The sequence below is a fragment of the Topomyia yanbarensis genome, chromosome 2 (assembly GCF_030247195.1).
Source record: "Topomyia yanbarensis strain Yona2022 chromosome 2, ASM3024719v1, whole genome shotgun sequence".
In the NCBI taxonomy this organism is placed as follows: domain Eukaryota; kingdom Metazoa; phylum Arthropoda; class Insecta; order Diptera; family Culicidae; genus Topomyia; species Topomyia yanbarensis.
This window is the reverse complement of record NC_080671.1, coordinates 61,273,727-61,295,539: the sequence shown is the minus strand read 5'-3', so window position 1 is coordinate 61,295,539 and position 21,813 is coordinate 61,273,727. Positions and strand designations below refer to the sequence as shown.

Here is a 21,813-nt window from a genome sequence, read left to right as displayed (position 1 = left end):
GGCTTATATGGGAATTTCATATGTGACCGGACGATTTAGTCTATATTTCTGGACCCATATAAGCGATCCGTACGAAATTTTATAGACATCTATGGGGATATTATAGCTATCATTTGGGACTAAGCTTGTGAAAATCGCCCCAGCCATTTCCGGGAAACTGATGTGAGTTCGTAAATTTTGAAAGATGGCCGCTTTTCCCGGGCACTTCCGGAACCGTCTATGGTGGTCAATGTAGTCAACGTAAGTTTGGTTGGCCGTCGGTGACCTAGAACAGCAAATTTAAGTTGTTTGAGAGACATTTTAGCGAAATTTTTACCTTTTTTGCTTTCATCGGAGTAACGGTTTGAATCACAATTTGCTATGTGATCGCACGCCACAACCTGTAACTCCGGAACCGGAAGTCGGATCGGGATGAAATTAAATAAGCATAAGCATAAGCATAAGAGATCGCCCGTAGTTGCTACTCCGTTATTGACCAGAACCAAATTAGGTTGCAAAATGTTCATTGGAACAACATGTTTGAGAATAACATGATGAGCCACATTGTACAATCTATTCTGATCCCTGCATGCTGATCAATACCGACGCCGGCCACGTCCGCATGCAGATCTTCTGGGAAAGGAAGGAATGTTAGTCCGATACATGTTGCTACTAGAGACCGAGGAATCCTCTGCTTCTCCACATGTACCACGGGAATGGGAGAGTTGTTAGTAAGTGTGCCAATAGCGTTGTCATGTAATAATTGCTCTGGGCAGCCGGCTGCCGAGAATTTGGGAAATTTATCATTTGTTGTATTAATACGATTAGCAAAATAAGCAACTTGAACTCCGGAAAGCCGGCTATAAGGACTGCTTATATTTCTTAATAATATTCAATCACGCGACGAATTTTTTCGTGGTTTCTATCGTGTCGGTGCTGATTTTACCCGGCGATCGTTTGAATAAAATGAGGAATCTTATACAGAAGGTTCATCAGACTCTTCCATAGGTGTCGCGAAGTTGGTGTTCTAGGATTCGCTCCATGCAAGCGATGCGACCTGTACATAGTTTATTAGGTAGTAGTTTAGTAAGTTTTCGAGAACACGATCGCTCGAAAAAGATCTTGTTTAGTTTTTAATTCTTTTCAAACTCTGGGTAGCCGGCTACCGAGAGTATCCTATGTTTTCTAAACAAAAGCAATTTCAACTCCACACAGCCGATCGTGGGAGTATTGCCTAGAAAAGCTAATCTTATCTACATAATAGGCCGGATCACTATTTATTGCGACATTATTTAGACTAATTTCGCTATACCTTCTCCACAATATATTTTTTGGGTTGCAAACTACCCAGTGATAACACGTTATACACACAAAGAGTTATGATAGCTCGAGATGTTATAAATCAACGAAAGTATTTCCTATTTCTAATATCGGATTGTTTGTGAAATACACGTATATAAACGATTATATCGAACATTAAAGGGAAATACAGAGGATCGTTAACCTGATGCACGAGCTTGCCACCAATAACGGAACTTGAAATTAGATTCATTAAAACAGACGCGGCGAATTTTCAGTACGTATTGACCCGCGATCATCGATACTAGTCAAATTAAAGTCTTATTGGAGCTGATTTCCCAACAACTATTCATTTTTACGGTATTGTTTTCTCCGCTAGATCTGTTCGCACCCTCTCATTCTGCTACTATTGGCAGAAGGCTGATAGCACCCAGTCGTCGCCGGTCTATGGACCAAATGCCATTAATAATCTTAGACTCGCGTGGAGGCATGAGATAGAATTGAAAACTAACCAATGAACATGACAGCAAAACACTTATTCTTCGTGCTGACATAACTGAAGGTAATTGCTTACCGGTCCCCGATTCCTCTCGCGAATTGTCAATTCTCAAACCTCATAACATGATTGAAGTCATCATTCCACTCAAACAAGGCCATGTGTTTTCGCTAAGCACATTGAATGCTCTTTGGATCAGTTCCCCCGTTGGTAAAACAAACCCTAAAGAAACATAGAAATTAATTTGCTCAGTCCAAAGAAAAGTTTGCCGACCGGCAGATACGAGTTCCCTTACAGTGCCATCACATCAACGAACACCCAAAATTTACATGCGACAAAATATCTGCAATCCCGAATATTAAAGAATCAAAACCTCTACTTATTCGCAAAAAAATAAGAAAGTAAAAAAAAACAGTTGAATATCCAAGGCGGCTCCAAAGATGAATGACGCCTATAGAACACCCAATAAAAAATAGGTGACAAGGGACGCAGACGAAATTAGCTGAGCACCGACTGGCTGGTTTGCCGCCTATTTTTCGGGCGAAGAATTTTGGGGCGACACCTGGTAGTCGCTGGTGAAACGCCAATTATTTGAACATTCTAATTTTTCTTATTGCCGTATCTTTTTTCACTTTTCGGATTGAATTTTTTCTCTGAAAAACCATTTTTCACTATTTTTAGAATATACACTGTGTTTCTAGATGTTTTCTGTGCACTTTTATTGTCCTTGCATCGGGAATCGACGGCCCGTAATGCGAGGAAAAGATATTTTTTCATTTGCCGGAATTCGATTTTCACAAACTGTCACCACTCGCGTCAATCAAAAATATGCCGAAAATGCTTTTATAAGCCATTTCATCTTGTATAATCGTTAAATTGCACCCTTATTGACACTTTCGATAACCGGGAGGCAGTAAACTGCGCCGAAAATAATGAAAATTAACCGACTCTAAGGGAGCTCTACAAGAGTCAACCGTTCGCGACGAAGATACACACTCCTGTCGGAAGTCGGATCAGGATGAAATTAAATAGCCATTTACGGGGGCGCAACACCTTTCATTTGAGGCCAAGTTTAGTCGAATCGGTCTAGCCATCTCCGAGAAACCGATGTGACTGTTATTCTGAATTTAGATGCTTCCACCGGGGCTTCCGGAACCGATGATGGTGGCCACTGTGGCCAAATAGACTTTGAATGGATGTTAGTGACCTAATACTACAAATCGAAGCAGTTGTGGTCATATTTTGGAAAAATTTTCACCTTTATACATTCATTGCAGAATTTATTAAAATCGATATTTTCTGCGTGTTCGTACTCATTACCCTGTAATTCCGGAACCGGAAGTCGGATCCATTAGAAATTCAATAGTAGCCTATGGGAACGTTGCACCTTTTATTTGAGACTAAGTTTGTCAAAATCGGTTCAGCCATCTCTGAGAAAAATGAGTGACATTTTTGGTCACATACACACACACATACATACATACACACATACACACATACATACATACACACATACATACACACACAGACATTTGCCGAACTCGACGAACTCAATCGAATGGTATATGTCACTCGGCCCTCCGGGCCTCCGTTAAAAAGTCGGTTTTTAGAGCAATTGCAATACCGTTCTATTGAGAAAGGCAAAAATGTTTGATGGTAGGTGTACGTACTATCGAGGCAAAATGTACGTACTATCGAGGGTACGTACTATCGAGGTATACCTGTACTTGAACGGATCAGTTTCCCAATAAAAAAAATTCCTGCAAAAGAACATGTTAACCAAAAAATTGAGTTTTGTGGTGTTCTAAATTTTAAACAAAAATTCATGGCGAAGAATCAATATTTTTTGAATGAAAAAGGAACCGTCCAAGTACACGAGAATGTAAATACAAACAATTAAAAAAAAAATATGAAAATCGGATGAATAGTTTTTGCGATATCACGTTCACCGCAACGGTACATTTCAAACAACTTAGTTCCGAGATAATTGCGTTTAAAGTTTTGTGTTAACTTCATACGCGGAAGAACCAGCGCGCTGCGAACAGCTGTAGTTATTTTCAAAAGCATGTACTTTCCGAATATTCAATAAAACTTTTTTCGATTTCTTGACTTCCAACTTTGTATATACCTCCTTAATAAGCTTGAAAAATATTCCGCTTAGTTAATAATTGATTGCTCCAACAACCTCCCTTCTAAAAATCATAAAGTGCCTTACTATACAAAGAACACACAAAATGACCCGCCCCCCTAATCTTAAGAATATTATATTATCCCCTCTTGTATATGCATAAGTTTTTTTAGTTTCATTATATAAAAATAAAAGAATATTGAAATGTGTAACCCCCTAGTTTTAAGAAATTCAAAATTTAAAACAATGAAAAAATGGCACCTTTAAGCTAACGCAAACGTGCCTTATCAAATAAACGAATTGGAAAAAAAAATAATCAGAAAGGATTATGAGGGTATGTCTAAGAACTACAGAAGAATATTTTGACTGCTTCGGTTTATTAAAAAGAAAAAAATCAGCCCCGGTTTTGACAATGTCCCCATTTTGTCAACATAAAATACAAACAGGGGATGATAAAAAGTGATCTTCACTCTATCAAGATTTCCCAACCACAGGGCGGTCAGAATGAATGTGCTGAATTGAATCATAACTCTGACATCAATAACAGAATGAGAAACCACATAGGCCCGCCTCAACCTCAACGCAGATAAACAACTAAATCTTAATTCATCATAATTCATTCATTCATTCATTCATTCATTCCTTCGTTCTTTCATTCATCCATTCAAATAATAATTCCTCTGTCGCCGCAGAGCGTAGATTGGTGCGTACGCTGATACACGTGACAAACTGAATTGACCGTGAAGAGAAATTGGCACGCTGTGGAGCTCACTCTCTGTTTACATTCAGCTTCGATTTATGACGTCACCGATTTGGGTGGTGGGTGGAAGGTAACCGGTGAACTTTCTTCCAGCCATCTGATTGCTCTCGTGCGGTGAAAGCAGAGAAAGAGAGTGCTCAGCGTGCAGTAAGCGCTGACAAACCTGACCGATGTGGAGGAGAGTTGCGTCGCCTGCTGTGTTGTGTGCTATGCCTTCGGTGTTATTTTTACAGATCAGTGCGGTAGAGGGCCCGGAAGGATTCATCTCGGATTCAGTTCTTTCGGAACCGTCGACGGGATTGGATTGTCGGAATTGTGCGCGTGTTGTTACGGTTCGGAGTGTGGTTATCCTCACATTATTTATAGTCTCTGAGAGGGGTAAACCTGCTGATGCTGGGTTTTGCGCTTTGTTTGCCTGGCCAAGCAGAGATTTTCATCACCCAAGCCACCCACCGCGCGCTGCCAGACAATGGAAACCCACGCTTGTCGACGTTAAGCGCTGGTTGGTTCTTGTTGGTTCGAAACGCACTAAGGCATCACCCGCTGCAAGGACTGCTGCAGCATTGCCCTTGTACGACGCACCTCGTACGGATCGTTCAGATGTGGTCTGCTGAATAGTGCCGTGAGAGAAGAGCGCGCTTCCTAGGCCCAGTTCGGACATAGATTTTGACGGATATTAAAGGCTCGTTTGTGTGCCAGTCGGATGTTGACCGAGATCAGGACGGTGTCATGTGGGAAATTGACCCAGCATGAGTTGATTGAAATTGGTTTGCGGAAGACATGGCTGCGGGTATTCAGTGATCTGGACAAGCTTGCTTATTGAAATTTGTGAAGTGTAGGTTGTTCTGCTGTTGAGATTTTGTTTTACGTGTTAAAAGTGGTTTTACACAAGCCAGAGTGTTCACTAAGTTAGCAACAGTAAAAAATATGAAGAATGATGTAGGTTCCGTGTGATTTTCAAATGAATATTAAGATAGAGTGTTTAAATTGAAATTTCGAAACCAATCTTTGTCAACAACCACGAAAAATTCGTTCACCGCTACCAGTCAAAGTCACCAATGGTATCTTCCGCCGAAAAATATCCTGGGGCAACAGAAAAACTTCCTGATTGCGATCAACGAGACGCTCCGAATGTGCTAATTTTGTGATTTGTATTCCAATCGAAGCCTGCGGTTTGTCTTTTCAGTTTGAAAACGCGTGTCTATCGAGAGGAAAACATTGCCTAAAGCCATATCACACCGCACCGAACCAACGAACGAACGAACGAACGGCGCTATAGAATATCGATGGTGAGGAAACCGGATGCGAAAATCGAAACCAAACCCATCGAGAAGAAGCTCGAAGATGTGGAATAGTGGTGTGCTCGTTGAATTGTCGACGTCAGAGAGGATTCAATTTAAAGTTACGGGTTTCAGTGTCATTCGTAGGCGATGGATCAAAGTGGTGGCTGCTGCTAGCTGGGATGAATGAATTGGTTATCCCAGTTTGGGGTGCAGACCGGATGCGGCTGGCACGGCCTTTGACTCGGAAACGAGGCATATGATAATTGTGCGGTTTTCAGTGAGATATCGGAAACGGATGAAGTGAAAATGATTGAATTTGTGCGTGTTTGGTTTTTGGTACAATTGGATTAAATCGAGAGTGAAGAACGACGAATTTTCGTAATCCTACGTACGTGTGTGTGTATATGTTGGTACAATTGAAAAAGGATAAGATTTGACGCCTTCGAGAGATGAGATTAACCGTGAAGCAAATTAATGAGGGATTTAAAAGGTTTGTGTCGCATCGTCGAATATTTGTGATTTTATGTTTTCCTTTCTGTTTCAAATGATCAAATTGTGGCAGAATTTCAATTGTTTTCATTTCTGCTTTTAGTACGGTACAACAAAATGAACTGAGTATTATCGAGGAGGATTTTTAATATAATGTTGTAGTGAAAGTTTGGATATCTTAAATTCCATATCTATTCTCTTATTTGCATCATTTGAGTCGGTTTTATGGAAATCTTGTTCAAATTGAATTTTTTTTAAAATTACGCAGAATCAAACGTTATTCTTTCAGAGTTAGAAACAATTGATCTCTAATAGAACAAATGAGAAAAATATGTGCTTGTACCATTTTGTGATAACTCACGAACATTTCTTATCTGGATGAATGTATGGTATGTCAAATAATTAGGATTTCCGTGAGTCATACTATTTGGATCATCTCAAAACCGTCACTTTCAACGACATTATCTATTTTAATACACCTAGTGGTGCAATTGTACCTTTCTTATTTCTTCAAACTTCCATGGCTGATTATGTTCATTATTATTGTGTAAATGTCTATTACATTCGTTAAACACTTTGCAGCTAAATACAATGGCTCGTCAGAAGAGCATCCATTCCGGGAATTTATTCCCCGGGAATCCCGGGAATCACCAACAAAGGTGTTTGTAACGAAACATTAGCTATGGACAGAGCCGCCGAGAGGGGAGGAGTACGGGGTGTTTCCCCCCGAGCCCGGAGTCGTACAGAGCAGACGAAATGATTCTGACAAATATTATTTCAATAAGAATTTATTTGAAAATTTAATCAGTATTTCAATATTGGTATGATATAGAATAGCTTGACTTAATTTTAAATTGCAGCATGTTGGAAAACAAATATATGATTTTCTCAATTATAAGATCAAGCATTTCATGGTATAATCAATGTTGGTGATTTGGTGAAATATGATGAATTTTTTTTGATTTCGTAAGTTTTGTAACTGGGATAAAAATGTTTTTCTCTAAAAGCACGTACTTTCTACTGTAGAAATTGTGATGACTTCGTAAGTGGTTATACGGACGATAATAAAAAACCTGTTTTAATCCACCGAGCGGTGCAATTGTGCCTTTCTCAATCATGAACACGTGAATGTTTGCGTTGTTTATATTCATTGAAAGCTTTCAAATGAATATATTACATTTTATTATTATACATGACATGACAAATATACAAGAAAAAAATCACTATTCGAGTTCTAAAATTTTGTAAAAGAAAAAACAGCTACATTAATATTAAATTGAAAAAAGGTGCGAAATCGGCAGTCCCAAAAAGTCGATTTTCAAAAAAAATAATTTCGAGATAACATAAAATCTCGACGTTTCATGCATTGTATTTTTTTTTGGCATCAAAAACACGAATTTGATTTCTGAAATTTCATGGGGTCCCCCCTTTGAAAAAAATTGAGTTCCGGCTTATATGGGAATTTCATATGTGACCGGATGGATTAGTCTATATTTCCGGACGCATCCAAGCGATCCGTACGAAATTTTATAGACATCTGTGGGGATACTATAGCTATCATTTGGGACTAAGTTTGTGAAAATCGGCCCAACCATTTCCGGGAAACTGATGTGAGTACGTCAATTTTGAAAGATGGCCGCTTTTCCCGGGCACTTCCAGAACCGTCTATGGTGGTCAATGTAGTCAACGAAAGTTTGGTTGGCCGTCGGTGACCTAGAACAGTAAATTTAAGTTGTTTGAGAGACATTTTAGCGAAATTTTTACCTTTTTTGCTTTCATCGTAGTATCGGTTTGAATCGCAATTTGCTATGTGATCGCACGCCACAACCTGTAACTCCGGAACCGGAAGTCAGATCGGGATTAAATTAAATAACCATTTACGAAGGCGCAATGTTTCATTTGAGACTGAGTTTGGTTGAATCGGTCTAGCCATCTCCGAGAAACCGATGTGACTGTTATTCTGAATTTGGATACTTCCGCCGGGGTTTCCAGAACCGATGATGGTGGCCAATGTGGCCAAAAAGACTTTGAATGGATGTTAGTGACCTAATACTACAAATCGAAGCAGTTGTGGTCATATTTTGGAAAAATTTTCACCTTTATACATTCATTGCAGAATTTATTAAAATCGACATTTTCTGCGTGATCGTACTCACCACCCTGTAATTCTGGAACCGGAAGTCGGATCCATCAGAAATTCAATAGCAGCCTATGGGAACGTTATATCTTTCATTTGAGACTAAGTTTGTCAAAATCGGTTCAGCCAGCTCTGAGAAAAATGAGTGACATTTTTGGTCACATACACACACATACGCACATACACACACATACATACATACACACATACATACACACGCTCAGACATTTGCCGAACTCGACGAACTGAATCGAATATTATATGCCTCTCGGCCCTCCGGGCCTCCGTTAAAAAGTCGGTTTTCAGAGCAATTGCATAACCTTTCTATATGAGAAAGGCAAAAGAGAAATATTTAATTAGCTTAATCAGCATGAGTTCAATGTTATCTTCATGTGATTATATTTTGAAATGTTGGTGGAATGGGTTTGAAAGTGGAGGAAATCTTTCATCTTATCACCGATGAACCGATGTGACTTTAATTGTGGAATATGCCCGGAATTCCGGACTTCCGGAATCGTCGATAGTGGACAATATATTCAAAGAATGTTTGATTGGTAATCAGTGATCTAGATCTGCGATTAGAAGTAATTTGGTGACCATTTCAATAGTTTTTAGCCTCTGAGGTATTACGATTGTACCGATTTATATGGGAAATTCCAGTGTATCCTTACTAACACCCCTGTAACTCCGGAAGCAAGAGTCAGAACCGAATGAAATTCAGCAGCAGTCAATGGCATTACTGTATCTTTCATTTGAAACCAAGTTTGTAAAAATCGGTAGAGAATTCGTTGGGGAATGGGTGTGATATTAGCTTAGGAACTTGGCGGGTTCTATGGGGGCGTCATGAACCGTCATAGGTGGCCAATGTGGTCAATGCTGCTTTGATTAATCATTAGTGATCCAGACCCGCAAACTAGAGTAATGTTACATCAATTTTAATATGTTTTACATCATTTGAACATCATGGTGGTACCAGTTTATATGGGAATTTGCTGTGTGACCGCACTCTTCAACCCGTAACTCCGGAACCGGAAGTCGGATCAACTAAAAATTCAATAGCAGCTTATGGGAGCGTTATACCTTTCAGATGAAACTAAGTTTGCGAAAATCGGTTCAGCCATCTCTGAGAAAATTGTGTGAGTTTAAATGACACACACACATACACACACACACACATACATACACACACAGACATTTGCCGATCTCGACGAACTGAATCGAATGGTGTATGACACACGGCCCTCCGGGCCTCGGTTAAAAAGTCGATTTTTACAGTGATTGCATAGCCTTTCTTTATATGAGAAAGGCAAAAAGGTATTGCAACTGATAAGGCCAAACTGAACTGTGGTCAAAGGTTCGTTCTGGCAAAATATAGTTAGCAAATATGGTCACATTTCTATCAAATATAACAGAAAGTTTGTACTGAATGAAAGACCAATCGAAAGACAACTCAAGAACGATTTTAACGAACATTTAGCAAGAATACATAAGATCTTTTTTTTTTGTAAATTTTGTAGACTGAAATTTATTTTGTATTTCATACTTTACTATAAATACCTCATGGATTTGGACCAACCATTTAAAATATTCTTAACTGTTTTATGTTCCGGGCTCACGAAAAATTGATTTTGATTCGTATTTTACTTAATCACTTCAAACTTTGCAAACTGTAGATGGGATTCAAAAAACTGTGGTTTGCTAAGGCTATACGGTTAAAATAGGATCATTAGTCTAAATGCGATTTCTTAGCTTTTCAGTGCGATATGTTCTATTTCTACTTATTTTAATCCGTCGTAACCGCAAAATGAATTACAAAAATATCTATTAGAAAGAAATAGAAAACTCAGCAACCTTCTTCTAGAGTGCTCAACTGGTTAAATAGGACTCGAGAAACGAATTCTAAATAACTTCACAAATCAAGAAAGATGAAAATCCACGAAGAAAGGATAATAATTTTTTAGGTTCACTTAAAAAATATTATTTAAATACGAGAACTCGAAAAAAATTTTCATCTTGAACTTTGTTTCTCAATATAAATTTTTTTGGCATTTCGTCGAAAAAATTCTAGATTCTTCATATAATCCAGAGTTTCTATTCCAATTTTTTCTCTTGTTCTATTGTGGTCGTCAAACGGTGAGATAACATAGTTTTCACTAAAGGGATTAGAATGACACGGAGACGCCATGTTCCGTTTGAAGTTTCAATTCAGCTATAGAAGCTTATAGCTGAGTTCGGATTCAGGACGGAGCATGTCGTTTCTTTGTTTTTTTTAATCTCTTTACTTCTCACAAGTCTCCTGTCTCATGCCTCTATTGATGACATTTGGTCCTTAGACAGACGACGACTGTGTGCTATCAGCCTTCTGCCGAGAGTAGCAGAATGAGAGGATGCGAACAGATCTAATCAAGGAAATGCTACCGTAAAAATGAATATCTGATCGGAAAAAAGTCGCAACAAGACTTCAATCTGACTAGTATCGATGATCGCGGGTTAATACATACTGAAAATTCGCCGCGCCTGTTTTTATGAATCTAATTCCAAGTTCCGTTATTGCTAACCAGCCCGTGTATCAGGTTAACAATTCTTTGTATTCCTCTACAATGGTCGTTACTATCTCTTGTATTCGTGTATTTTACAAATCATCCGATACGTAAAATATGAAATACATACCTTGATTTATAACATCTCGCGCTATCATAACTTTTTGTCTGTATAACGTGTTATCACTCGGTAGTTTTCAAGCCAATAAATATACCGTAGAGAAGAAGTAGCGAATTCTGTTTAAATACTGTTACAATAGATAGTGATCCGGCCCATTATACAGATAAGATAAGCTTTTCTAGGTAGTACTCCCGCGGTCGGCTGTGTGGAGTTCAAATTGCTTTTGTTTAGGAAACATAGGATACTCTCGGTAGCCGGCTGCCCAGAGTTAAAAAAGAACCAAAAACTAAACAAGATCTTTTCTTTTTCGAGTCATCGTGCACTCGAAGACTAACTAAACAACTACCTAATAAAATATTCTTTACAGGTCGCATCGCATGCTTGGAGCGAATCCTAGACCTTATACCCATCCAAACCGCCAACTCCGCGACACCTATGGAAGAGTGATGAATCGTCGTCCTTCCATTAAGTAGGCGGAGCATCAACACTTCCCGTCTACCTTATCCTTTATCCTTCCCCGTGAACGATAGAGATGGGCGCGACCGGCAATTATGGCTACCATGTGTTGAGGTTTTAATATGGGTCGGATTGGTTTGAATTCCTACTAACCACTTCCTAAGCAACTCTTGTTGGATAATCAGCAGTCATACATGATGAAGTCAGTGTGCAATCCGCAAAATCATTGTCACAATGCAACGCAACGCAATTTTTTCTCTTGTTCTATTGTTTCATATTTTATTTTTCTGCATTTTTTGTCGATTCTTTTTCTACTTCACCCAATCCTATTTTTTCGTGCATTCTTATTCTACATTTTGTTTTATATATTTTGCTTTGTCCAACTTTTTTATTTGTCCCATATATTTTTTCGATTCATTTCATCTTTTCATGTTTTTTTAATTTTTGCGTTTTATCTATCGTTTTATTTGTTGCATGTTTAGTTCAATTGATTTCATTAAATTTTAACTTATTTCACTTAATTTCAATCTCCGCTTTTGTTTGGTATTTTTTATATTTTCAAAGAAACCTATTTTAATATTTTCTCCATCCTCATTTTTTCCATTTTTTCATTATTAGGTCTCTCTCATCTTATGAAAAAAATATTTGTTTTTGCTATTTTTTATTTTGCTGTGAGTTTTTCTTTTCTCCATAAATCAGTTTTGAAATGCTCTTTTGTATTTTTTTATATTCAATTTTTTACATTTTAACGACATTCAATTAGCTAGAGATTATTGGGTAGGAAAAGTTATGAAACTTAGAGCCATAGTACTCAAGTGAAAGCAAGGATGTGAAGTAAACAGATCGAAAAACTAGAAGTGGCAGGGTCATTAGAACAGACTCAATATCGTACGGGCTTAATCTTTGTCTTCTGTTAATGAGAGTCGAGCTTAGGCAGAATAACTACTATATTCAATTTTTCTCTATTCTTGTGTTCCATTACCTTTAGCATTTTCATGTTTTGTCCATTTGAAAAAAAAAAAAAAATTATGTTTTCTATTTAGCTCATTTTGTTATTTGAATATTTTCCACATCATTTTAAGTTGATTTTTTGAGTTTTGTGCATATTTTCGGTTTTCAGTTCCATCTAATTTTAAACTTAATTTTATAGGGTGAAGTGCCTATTTTCACCATACTAAGGAGGGCGCCTCACTGATTCATTAATTACTCGGCCTACAAACAATGGAATGCGTACAAATTGACATCAACAGCTTTGCTTCGTTGTTAAGTACCAAGATAATAACATACATGCGCTGAACACAGTGAAATTCTCGTGTTTGAGCGCAATGAAAACACGAATCGAGTGCCCCTATTGTTGCGCTACCATTTGACTCAATGCGTTAAACAAAGATGGCAGACACTGCTCTAACCAACGGCTTCAAATGGGTAGCGTGATAATAGAAACATAGCGATAATGGGCTCATCACCCTACGAATATCTTTGGTGTTTAACGCATTTATTTTTAAATTTTCTCTTATTTTTGCTCTCTTATAATATTCCTATTTTTCCCATCTCGTCTAGCATTTTAATTTTCACCCATTTAAACCATTTCAACATATTTGAATCTCATGTTTGCTATTTTCTTCATTTTATCATTTGAGCATTTGCCCCATTATTTTATTATGATTTGTTTGTGTTTTGCCCTTGTTTTCTATTTTCCACAGGCTTCCTTACTGCTCTCTATATTAGCTCATCTTCTCTTTTGCGAAAGCGAGAGAACACGCTCTCGAGAATCAAGAGAGATTTTTTTGTGTTCACCCATATCTCTCTACCGCGCAGGGGGGATGCGAAAGTATTAATTCTCGCCCAATTCAAGAGGGAGTGTTCCTCATCAGATGCTCAGTTACAGAAAGAGCATGTTTGAAAAAATGCCAGTAAAATAAGATGGTTTCGAAAACAACAGAATGGCGATATTTTATATCAAATGAGTGCTTTATTTAGGCTTTGCATATTCAAACCAGCCATTTATACGTACACACTAAGCCAACCCAAAGTTGTTCGGTTTCATTTGACGATTTGCACAGTAATATTTAACGGAGATCAGCAATTGATTTAAAAAATTGCGAAAGCGTATTCATTATTCGGCGACTTCGGTAGATTTACGAATAATTTGCTGCTAAAACCTGGAATATTTTTAATTGAACTTATTATTACTTTTGCTTTTTTCGGTAAATTATCCACCATTCAGTAAAATACTAAATTGTTCGGCAAAAAGTTAAACATCATCGAATCTCGCCAAAAACATACAAAACACGTACAACAAACCATCTGTTAAATCGCCATTTACGGGGAAAACATTAACACAACGTGTTTGCACATTGCGAATACTTCTTAGTCTTTCGTAAAACAATGAATTTTCAACAGAACCCAGTGAAAGCAGTAATAGTGAGATTTTTGTGGTTGTCATTATGTTTGAGGTGTATTTATTCGTTGACTAGGGCAATTTTACGCATGACGTTTTTGGATAAAGGATTTGACTCGCAAGTATAATAATTAGAAGCCTAATAGTGCAAGGAAGTGTAGATTCAATCGCAAAAAAGTGGAAATAATTCGGCTTTATTGATAAAGAAGATTTTTGCGAACAATAATGAGAATGTTTTGTGTTCAGAAATTCCGGGCTAAAATTCGTAATCAAATTCAGGAAATGTAAGATTACTTTCGTTCGAATTTTAATTTTCAAATGATCAAATTACTGAACAAGTCAGCAATCCTCATCTGAAAATTTGTATTAGTATTTTGTGACGTTTGGATAAAAACGGTATATGGCGGAGAGTTTGGTAACAGAATTGGTTTACTAATGGCTTGCTGTTGAAAACCCAAGTAAAATTTTCCAATACTCAATAATTCAAACTAAATGTGTAATCCATGCACGTTTGGTGGAGCAAATTAATAGACATTTGAGCATTACACTAATATTAGGACACTTTTTATTAAGCATGTCCTCGAGAATGATTTGAAGATAATGTTGATTTTATTATGGCAAAGATTGGATTAAGGCGGAAAATGGTAAAATACTGGTGTTTAAACGCAACGAAAACTTAATTCGAGTGCCCTAATTTTCACCCTGCTATTTACGGCAATGAGATGAAGAAAGATGTCAGACGCTGCTTTAATCAAAGGCTTCAAATGAGTAAGGTTATAATATAATTAGGATAAAAATAGTCTCTACATCCTATTAGTCTAATAGGCATTTTTTTAAAAAGTCGAATTTATATTTATTAGCCTAAAATGTGTTTTTGGCTGTTAAAAATTATATCCCAAAAAATGGAAGTCGAATACGATAAATAAATGCTCAAATTATCAATTCTTCCGCAACGCCTTCTGTGTAAACCTCAAACCTACTTTTTTGAGTTGGCCGGAAATACAAGTCGAACAAATGGCTTTTGATTGTTTTGAAATTTTCACAGCATATTCGAAATTGATTTCTCCAGCAACGTATGTAGGATTTTAATTTCTTATTGCTTATTTTTTGTTAAATTAACAATTTGTTTCGATTTTAATGGTATTTTCGGCGTTTTTTTCACTTAATAGTGCACCATTTCGCGAAAAATCAAAAAAAAATCGAGAAAAAAATCCTACGGGTGTCGCTTGCCACTATCATAAGGAATCAGAAAAACTATTTTTTTGGCTCTAGGTTTAATATTCCGGGAGATAGTTTTCAGGTCGTGTACTTCTACCTAAAAAACTCGCATGGGGAGAAATGCTGCACAGTTGCCATCTTGTGATGAAATTACTAGAAAAAATTATTTTTCTGATCCAATATATATGTTATAAATTACTTTTAACAACATTTCAACTCATCCCTTTACTGTGCCAAGAAAAAAATCCGAAATATGCCCATTTGTTCGAGCTCTACAGTGGTCTAACCCCTTAATGTTGTTCAGCGATTTTGAACTGGAAGCTGCAAATTCAAACATCTTTACTATTCCCAGAAGGTAAAACATGGATACTTATCATGAAAGCCGAGTTAAATATTCGAACACTGATGTGAAGCGAACTAAATTTGGTTCCCTTGGGGGTATTTTATTCTCATCTGCCAACTGAGCAATTTATCTCCGTTGCTCCACCAGACTATGATGAGGTAAAAGCAGAGCATCTAATAAAGGTTTGCTCTGTCACAAGCAAGAGGATTTTGTAATGAGAGCAAGTGGTTTCTCTCTGCTCTCCTAGTTACTGGGCAAAAATGCGCACCAAAATATAACTCATGTTGTATGCGGGTAAAATATTTCTCTATCTCTTCGTTGCAAAAATGAGTAATTTTAAGCTTGACTTTGTATGAATTAATTAATTATTTAACCCCTTTATGGTCGTCAAACGGTGGGATAACAAAATTCTCACAAGTTTCCTATCTCATGCCTCCACGCGAGTCTAAGTCTATTGATGACATTTGGTCCTTAGACCGGCGACGACTGGGTGCTATCAGCCTTCTGCCGATAGTAGCAGAATGAGAGGGTGCGAACAGATCTAGTCGAGGAAACATTGCCGTAAAAATGAATAGTTGATCGGAAATTAGCCCCAATACGAATAATCTGACTAGTATCTATGATCACGGGTCAATACGTATTGAAAATTCGCCGCGTCTGTTTTTATGAACCTAATTTCAAGCTCCGTTATTGCTAACAAGCCCGTGCATCAGGTTAACAATCCTTTATATTTCCCTTCAGTGTTCGTTATTATCGCTCGTATACTTGTATTCCACAAATCTGATATGGAAAATAAGAAATACTTTCCCTGATTTATAACATCTCGCGCTATTTTTGCCTGTATAATGTGTCACTCCGAGTGGAGTTCAAATTGCTTTTGTTTAGGGAACATAGTATACTCTCGGTAGCCGGCTGCCCAGAGTTTAAAAAAAACCAAAAACTAAAGAAGATCTCTTTTTCGAGTGATCGTGCACTCGAAGACTAACTAAACAACTACGTAATAAAATATGCTTTACAGGTCGCATCGCTTGCTTGGAGCGAATCCTAGACCTGATACCCTTCCAAACTACCAACTCCGCGACACCTATGGAAGAGTCTGATGAATCGTCGTCCTTCCGTTAAATAGGTGGAGCATCAACACTTCCTGGCTACCTTATCCTTTATCCTTCCCCGTGAACGATGGAGATGGGGCGGCCGGCAATGATGGCTATCATGCTGTTGAGGTTTTAATATGGGTCGAATTGGTATGAATTCCTACTTACCATTTCCTAAGCAACTCTTATTAGATAATCAGCAGTCAAACATGATGAAGTGAGTGTGCAATCCGCCAAAATCATCGTCACAACGCAACGCAACGCAACGCAAATTAATTAATTATTTAACCCCTTTATTTTTTAATTTTCTCTTATTTTTCTTTGCTGTAATATTTCTATTTTTTACCCATTTCGTCCATATTTTACTTTTTATTTTATCGTTGACCCGTTTTTCATTATTTGAATTACTTGGTAATATTTTTCTATTTCTTCAATTTTAATCTAATTTCCTTCGTTTAATTTGGTTATTTCAATTTTTTAATTTGGTTTATGTTACTTCAATTTTTTTACATTTTTTTTAAATTTCAACTTTTCCATTGTCTTAATTTTGTTCATTTTGTTTTGTTTCTCTGATTTGGATTTATTTTATATCGGATATTGATTGTAAGTTTTCTTAATAGTGTGGTACCAGTTTGTTCAAAATGATTATAGTTGATTTGCATAGGAATTACGTATGTCATCAGAGTCATCTGTTGGCTTGCTATAACCGTTTTCTATTAAAAATGATTATGGCAACCGCCAATCACTCGAGAAATTGGCGCTTGTCATAATCATGTTTCGCTATATCTCAGTAATCCAGTAGAAATTAAAAATTCTGAAAACGCCACATTGTAGAGTTTTGAAAATTCAGTAACATGGCATATCTAACTCAGTTTACCCCAAAATGGCGTTTGTCATAAGACAGCACAACAGCGACGAAATGTTGCACTTGAAGCTAGAGCTTTTGATCACTTTTTTCATACAATTTTTTATATTTGCTATAAAACACAAGCATAGAAACCACTTCTAAACTTCATTCCTAACGATGGGAAGGTCGACTGTAATATACCAAACGAATGGTACAATATCCGTGTGTAGCGTACTATCAACTCAACATTCGGATGGTTGGTCACGGATTCTTACGTACACACTTCAAAAAAGTCTTATAATTTTACGTCATCTTGCGCCGACATATGCCAGCAAACAAAATGATTAATTATTACGTTCATTCTTAATTTTACACGACGCCAAATTATTCAAAACGTAATTTTACATTAGGCCAACAGTAAAATTACGTTTGACATGTAAATTTACAAGAACGCTGAAAAATTGCATTTGTCTATTACAGGGCCGGCGGAAAGCGTGGGTAGTACTACCCACTCGAAATTAACCGAGTGGGTAATTACCCACTCGAAATTTTGAACCATTTCAACAAATTTAGATGCGCAACGCATGTATCTCGCACTACACACATTTGAAAACATCGATGTACCACAATTGCATTTGCATAAACGAACGTGACTTAATGTGAATGTAATGTAAGCGTGCGCATTGCGAAAAGGGAAACAATCCTTACTAATGGACCCCTCACCCTATGCTTTCTACCCACTCGGGCGTAAAGTGTTTCGCCGCCCCTGGTCTATTAAAATTGAAGTAAAACTAATTTTCAATTCTAAAATAAAAATAACCTTACTGCAGTTCGTCACGCAGCTTCTTACCAACACATCACCAACTCATTATCTATTTTCGTGAAAATGGAAGATGCAAATAAAATTCAATTAAGCGAATTTTCATCAAAATTCAGAATAGGTCCACCATTTATTGGGTCGAAGCTTCGTAGAATTATGAGTCAAAAATATGCTGCAAGAACGAGTTGAGTGATTTAAAAATGACCTGACAGTGGTCGAAAGGACACGCGAACTTCTTTTCTTTTTTGTGTAACTGAACATATTTGATAAAAAAAACTCGACGTTTTCAGTGGATAAACCGCAGAACTTGCAATATGATTGCATTGTTATCTTAACACGCAATATCACCTTGCACAGCCGACGGACCTTGATAATTTTTGAGATAAATACGCGCTTCACTTCGCTTGATGCGTTTTTGATTTGGGACGTGTAATTTTATGGCATCTTACACTGAAAACTTAGTCATTGGCTTTACATTTTATTTCCTACACTTAAAATAGTACGTGTGACAATCGTTTTTGTTTATAATGACGGAATATTGAATTTATTTAATAGAGTATTATGAGTGCGTCGATTATGACATAAAAATAGATCACATTTAAAGTTGCGCCATATGCAATTGCGTCGGATTTCTCAATTGAGTCATCATTAATATTCAGATTTTTTAGTGTGTATAGTTGCCAAAATATGAAATTTGTCAAAATTGAAAACATAAATAAACTTTTTACGCCACACTTTTTGAACAAGCTATTTATTTTTTCAAATTGGAAAACCAGAAGCAGATATATCCAACATTATACAGGGTGTTTGGTTCATGGTTAAGTATCTCTCTAGGGAGGAATAAGGTTCATATTTGGGGACAAAATCATCCTACCCACACTATCAATTCTCAACTGCTCCGAAATTTTGTAAGGGGCTCTATATTGAAAGATTAGTCGTAGTCACAATAACAAGAACCTTTATTTCGACGCCTCGTTCAAAGTACCACATACGAACTATCGCCATGCCCGTTAAGAAATACTGTTATTTCTGTGTGTTGAATTTAGCACTGTTTCAAATTGTTTTAAACCAAACGTCCCTGTAGAAAAAATGAGGTTATGTACTTTGTTCTGTACTCATATTCGTACCCCAGCATCACCAAGAAATTCACTCATCTAATCATGAGCACGGCTATCCGCTGATTCTCAACAAACACACACGCCCTCTCGTTCATCACCTGCCTATCGATCTCGAGTTGGCACATCTTGCCCAGTCCTATATAGTAATTTCCACGCTAACTAGGTGTGCCACAGCTCGAGTAGAAAAACGCAGTTCGATGTCCGCGGTCAACTGCTTCGATAGCACAGTTATAGCGTCAACTAAATCGTCCCAAGAAATATCCATACAATCACCTACCGTAAAGCTACTGTCGCGATAAAAAGTGATATAAATTATCTCGAAAATGGCCACAACTGTCGGGGAGGATCCATTAAGTTGCGCTACCAAGCGGGACTCCGATAGATTTGTTTTTATAGTATTTTTAGAAGCATAGCGAACACTCTATTTTTTATTGGTCTGCGTCTGGTCTGAGGCATCAAAGAAATATCATTAACCCCAAAACGCGGGTTACCTTCTAAATCAAGGAATCGTGTTCTGTAGCGAATTACGCATTAACTCAATTAACTTTTTAATGTTTACAATAATATATTTATATTTGGGCTCTCATCAATTAACCATAATGAAAATAAATCAGTTCCTAGACTACATTGATATGGATTACTTGGCTGAACAATTTCAATTATTGATCAAATTGCCATCCATTACACTAAAATTTTCTTCACATTTGGGCAGTCTTATACATTTTTCGAAGTATCTTTGCTCATAAAAATAATTTATGACACCCGTTCATGCCACTAAATTTATATCCCCTAGCGAGTTTGGTGCGACGATATGAATTTAGTTGTTTACATTGAAAGTTCGCCAAAGTGGTGTCAAATTCCACACTTGAGCCACTCTGTTTTCTATGAGTAAAACTATTTTGGGTGTACGTGGTTTTTAACTTCAGTAGATTCTCAGCTCATTAGTACCAATGTGACGTTGATTTATCATATCTAGACGAATGAATGCCAAAGGATCAAATGCAATAAGAATGTTTCATGAAAGAATTGTTTTAAATGACTGCACTTTCTCCAGATCAAATTAGCAAATGCCACCGCAATATACTGAAGCACATGTCGTCCCGATTTGAACTTTAACTCATGACCGCCCATACTTAATCGCCTCCCACACTACAGAATAAATATTGCATTTGCCAGTCACACGCGCTACCAGAGAATGCAAGATATACCAATGCATCGCACTGATATGTTGATGCAGTAGGACTACCCTCAGTGCAGTGGGATGGCAGTTTGATTGTCAACTGTTGACCGAAGCGATTCCAGCCCGATTTGCATAAATTCTTCCCATTGACATCTGTGCTCTTGTACGTTTCATCCGTCCCCAGTTGGGTCCCATCCGTTCTGTTTGTTCTGGCACTCTCTCTCTCTCTATGGTGGGAGCAGTGGTTATCTGTTGTTTTATTTTGCACATTTTGCTCAAATGCCGCTCTGTTCGCCGCTCGCTGAAAGTTTTGAAAGGATCCAACTTTGCATATGCCTGCATATTTCAATCGCCCCAGAGCATCCGTCGTATCTTTGAAGCAGAACATGACACAAGAGGATTCGCTTCATCAATTATTGAAATATATTTTATAGCTATCGACTACGGCGACGACGTTGACTCCCGTTCGTGTCCCTTTGCCATTCGGTTGCAGCCTTTTCGTATATTTGGACACTTCTGTTTGCGTTTGTTGAGAACGGAGACCGCTCTTTGGTTCGTTCAATTTGACCTGATGGACTCGATCAACAAAAAAGGCAATATATTTCGAAGTGTGTCTTGCATTAAAATGCAAGATTTCATTAGCGGATTTAAGGATATTTAAGACCACAGCCAATCAGGATGACAGGGGATTAGTTTAATTAAGCGCTTGGTAATCTTGTTGGCTCGTGTTGCGTGGTAATGGCATCCGGCAAATATCGACCAGGAACGCTTATTACAATTTTAAATGGAATCCGAATGAGTGTGCGAGAACTGTTCAATGACTGTTTTGAGCGTTCCGATTCAAAACTTAATAAAAACACTATTTTATTATTAGTTGAAGCAAATGGTATGAGGAGGCGACAGAATAATAAAATACTTGCTTAATGTGACTTAATTAATACTCAACCTTTTAATTGCAAAATCTCGAAAAAGATATTTTTGTATGTCAATTGAAGTTTCAAAAGCACTCGGTTCCAGCGAAGCGCCTGGGACGCAATGACACGAAGTGTTGTCGCCTTCCAATCAGCATTATCTTTCGAAACCCATCGGGATCGAGATCTTAAT

General features: G+C 37.5%; 1 protein-coding gene across 4 annotated transcripts in view; it reads left to right on the top strand.

Moving 5' to 3' along the window:
• Positions 1-4,929: 4,929 nt before the first annotated feature.
• The window catches only part of LOC131686191 (monocarboxylate transporter 2-like), a 124,588-nt gene continuing 107,704 nt past the window's right edge, over positions 4,930-21,813 (top strand). The window contains exons 1-2 of one of the 4 annotated variants that reach the window (XM_058970424.1): positions 4,930-5,164; positions 5,849-6,435. The gene's annotated coding sequence lies outside the window, so the exon portion shown is untranslated. Of the gene's footprint in view, positions 6,436-21,813 lie in introns of all 4 variants that reach the window. The other 3 variants (XM_058970422.1, XM_058970425.1, XM_058970423.1) reach the window with 3 other exon arrangements.